This window comes from Cryptomeria japonica, chromosome 11 (assembly GCF_030272615.1).
Source record: "Cryptomeria japonica chromosome 11, Sugi_1.0, whole genome shotgun sequence".
In the NCBI taxonomy this organism is placed as follows: Eukaryota; Viridiplantae; Streptophyta; class Pinopsida; order Cupressales; family Cupressaceae; genus Cryptomeria; species Cryptomeria japonica.
The window spans coordinates 248,428,427-248,433,123 of record NC_081415.1 but is presented as its reverse complement, the minus strand read 5'-3'; the positions used below and the strand labels follow the sequence as shown (position 1 = coordinate 248,433,123).

At 36.5% G+C, this 4,697-nt stretch overlaps 1 pseudogene; it reads left to right on the top strand.

Annotated features, from left to right (window-relative positions):
• The first annotated feature begins 2,612 nt into the window (after positions 1-2,612).
• On the top strand, positions 2,613-4,496 carry LOC131860165 (uncharacterized; annotated as a pseudogene).
• Positions 4,497-4,697: the final 201 nt, after the last annotated feature.

Below are 4,697 nucleotides of genomic sequence, written 5' to 3'. Positions count from 1 at the left end.
CATAATTCCGATGGCAAGTTGCCATTTGGTTTCGACGAAGAAGGCATTAGCAATGAAATTTTTCTTTTTTTCAAAAAAGTGCTCGAGTTTTTCATAATTCCGACGACAACGACCATTACTTAAAAAATAAGAAGAGGGCAATTCATTTGTGCATTGCAATCCCGTGTAGGCATCCGTGGCAACTTCAACCCCCAACAACATCAAACCCATGTCGAAGGAATTTGTGGCATTGCTTGCAATCCTGCGCAGGAGGTAGATTCTTCACCTTAATTTCATGTTGCAAAAAATATACCATTCAAGAGATTCCTTTTTTGTGCAAATTGCCCTAGTTTTTAGTGTAAATTGGTCAATCTTGTATTCATATTGATTATCCAATCTCAGGCCAGATGGCTTCTAGTCAAAGGTGTAGTTCTCTGAATGCATAATACCCTATAGGAATCCACTCCTCGTAAAACCATAGAACTATGATTGAGGAGTGAGCGTTCAATTTTGTCGCAGCAATCCCTTCCTCCCGTATACGTGCGTGTTGATTGTTCACATGAGATCACATCTCTTTGCGGCATCATATCAAACAATTCATGAGCCTTGTCCATGTTTCCACATTTTGCATACATGTCAAGCAGGGCATTTGTAAGTACAACACCTAACAAAATTCCTCTATCCATTATGCTTTGATGGATGTCCATACCCTGTTCCAAAGCTCCCATTTTTGCACAGGCAGGGAGGATGCTGGCAAAGGTCGTGGAATTTGTCTTTATGCCTACCAATTTCATTTGCTTGAAAGTGTCTAAAGCCTTTTCAACAAATCCATTTTGTGCATATCTAGTAATCATTGCAATCCATGAGACAACATTGCTTTCAGGCATTCTATCAAACAGTTCACATGCCTTGTCTATGCTTCCACATTTTGCATACATGTCTACCAGGGTAGTTGCAACTACAACATCTGACAAAATTCCTCTATCCTTTATGCTTTGATGAATGTCCATACCCTATTCCAAATCTCCTATTTTGGCACAGGCAGGGAGGATAGTAGAAATGGTCATGGAATTTGGCTTTACACCTGCTGATTGCATTTATTTGAAAGTTTCTAAAGCCTTCTCAACAAATCCATTTTGTGTATATCCAGAAATCATTGCAGTCCAGGAAACCACATTTCTTTGAGGCAAACTGTCAAATAGTTCCCGTGCCTTGTCTATGCTTCCACATTTTGCATACATGTCTAACAGAGCAGTTGCAACTACATCTGACAAAATTCCTCTATCTTTTATGCTTTGATGGATGTCCATACCCTGTTCCAAAGCTCCCATTTTGGCACAAGTTGGGAGTACATTGGCAAACATAACTAGAGAAATGCAATGATCAGCTCCAAAGACATCTAACCACTACTAGCAAAACCGAGAGTCTAAAATATGATAGGGAATAGTGTGAGTTGTCTTGAAATAAAATATTTTATTTTCAATTTCAACTAAAACATAATTACTCAACCATTTATTAATGTTATTAATAAATGTTTAATTTATGAAATAGATAAATGGTTGGTCACAAGTACATGAGTTACTAAATGCACACAAATAAGTGAAATTGATATTCAAAACTATCTATAATGAATTCAATTCTTGTCCATTAGTCATTTATGTTTGCAATAAGCATCTTTCTTTGTTTTTCTTAATCTTTATTCATAGTTATGTGCATATTTCATATTCTATAATTAGGATATCAATTGCTATGGCTGAACACTAGCATGATGTTTATGTTGTGGTATAGATGCGTGGAAACATAATATGGGATTGTTATATTATAGAGATCATAAATCTAGATATCGCATATTAGTTATATTATAGAGATCATAAATCTAGAGATCATAAACACAATATAGATACTGATGGAGACTTAATTGAATGTAGCATGTCGCACCAAAGTTGTTAGAGTATGCTAAGCTAGTACATAATGTTTCCTAAAGCCACATTAGTATTCTACCCAGATCATTATCTACGAAAACTAACTATAGTAATCCTTTTGAGGATTCATTTCATGGTGCTAGATCTTCATTTAGTTCCACTTCTTATTGGAGAAAAGAATAGTTATTTCTTGAGGTAGATGAATATCCCATCAACAAATGACAAGACCCTTTCTAGAATATAACAAATTCTACTCCAACAAAAGATCATGGGGGTTTCACTAGAGATATTGAATAAGAGCTAGACTTCTACTGCTGCTTTAAAAGTATTGGCATGTTCTTCATTTATTGATGTAAACTCTCTGTGACGCCACCACAACCAACAAAGGTGTAAAAAGTTGTTTGCAATGCATGGATTTTTAGGATTGTCCTTTGAGAAAATAGAATTAAAGTATGGAAGTAGGATCTGCTAGCTCCTGAGGGAATCTTGATGAAAAATAACTGTAAAATATTTGGGCGAGCTTATATGCAAAAACTCATGCTTACTGATGGGTTTATGTACATAAATAAGCATGAATTAAGTGGTAAAGGGGCTTCTGGAAACAAGAGGGACAAAGAGGCTGTAGAAGTGAAAACTTTTGGTGTTGTGTCTGCTCCATCTCAGAATAGGAATGGCGAAGGTGCTGTAAGAGGAGCTGAGAAGGGTGTTGGAAGAAGTGGGGGTGTTTACATTCCCCCATTTAAGCTAGCTCAAATGATGAAATATGTGGAAAACAAGAGTAGTGTGGAATACCAGCGCATGACATGGGATGCCCTTCGGAAGAGTATCAATGGGTTAGTAAACAAGGTAAATGTATCTAAAATCAAGAACATCATTCCAGAGTTGTTTGAAAAGAATCTCATCCATGGGAGGGGTCTATTTTGTAGGTCTTGTATGAAATCCCAAATGGCATCCCCTGGATTTACAGATGTTTTTGCTGCGTTGGTTGCTGTGGTAAATACAAAATTTCCTGAAGTTGGCAATCTGCTTTTGCAAAGAATTATTTTGTAGCTTAAGAGGGCATACAAGCTCAATGACAAACACATGTTGATAGCAGCAGCCAAATTTATAGCTCATTTAGTGAATCAACAAGTTGCACATGAGATCACTACCTTGGAACTTCTCACCCTTTTATTAGAGAACCCCACAGATGGCAGTGTAGAGGTTGTTATTGGGTTTGTGAAAGAATGTGGTTCTTTGTTGCAAGACCTTTCACCCAAAGGTCTCTATGGGATTTTTGAAATATTTAGAGGTATTCTCCATGAGGGGGAAATCGACAAATGAGTATAGTTTTTAATTGAAGGCCTTTTTGCAATTCGCAAAGCTAAGTTCGAGGGTCATCTAGCTGTGCATCCATAATTGGACCTTGTAGAGAAAGAAAATCAGTTAACACATGAAGTTTTCCTAGAAGATGAACTTGATCAAGAAGCTGGTTTGGATATTTTCAAGCCAGATCTTGATTTCTTAGAGCATGAGGCAACCTATGAAAAACTAAAGAAAGATATCCTTGGAGATTCTTCTTTAGATGAAGTAGAAGGGGAGAATGATTCAGGTGATGATTCAGATGATGATGAACAGGAAGGTGAGGAAGCACTGAGAATACAGGATGAGATAGAGACAAACTTGGTCAATTTAAGATGTACAATTTATTTGACAATCATGTCAAGTGTTGATTTTGAGGAAGCTGGTCATAAGCTACTAAAGATCAAGATTCAACCTGGTCAAGAGATAGAATTATGCATCATGTTGTTAGAATGTTGCAGTCAAGAGAGAACATACCTTCGTTATTATGGTCTTCTTGGGCAAAGATTTTGTATGATCAATAAAATTTATCAGGAATTTTTTGATAAGTGTTTTGTACAATAGTATTCTATGATACACAGACTGGAAACAAATAAACTACGTAATGTTGCAAAGTGCTTTGCCCACTTAATTGGCAAAGATTCTCTTCCATGGCATTGTCTTGCGTATATACGTTTGACAAAGAAAGATACTACTTCCTCTTCCCATATTTTTATAAAGATTCTCTTCCAGGAGCTAGCAGAGCAGCTTGGTATATTGTTGCTTAATGAAAGGTTGAACGATCCAACAATGCAGGAGTCTTTTGATTCAATTTTTCCAAAGGACAATCCAAAAAATTCACGGTTTGCTTTCAATTTCTTTACTTCTATTGGTCTTGGTGGTATCACTGAGAGTTTATGTGAGTATTTGAAGAATATGCCAAGGCTTATAATGCATCAGCAAAAGTCTATTCCCGAGTTAGATGAATCTACCTCTAATGATGATTCTTCTAGTTCATCAAGTTCGTCAGATTCTGATACATCAGACTTAGATTCTAAGAGTGAAACTGACAGTGAGAGTAGTAAGGAGTCACCAAGAAAGAAAAATAATTCGAAGCGTGACAATGAGTATGAAAAAACAAGAAGAAAGAAAAGGGCGAGGGCATTTGACTTGGAGGATGAAAGTGACAGTGAAAAAATCAGAAGGAAAAAGAAAAGGAATTGCACTTTAGAAGGCCTAAGAGAAAGAAAATTCATTGAAGGCCTAATAAAATGATGCAAAGAGGATAGGGTAGTCATATAGAAGGCCTAAGAGAAATAACATTCATTGACATTTCTTGAGAATTTCAAGGGGAAAATAATAGTGATGGAGGACTAATATGTGACAACCATTGAAACTCATATCAATAAGGGTCAAAGCACATAGCAATGATGCCCAAGGATAGTAAATAGTAAATAGCTCTGTCCACAATAGCCA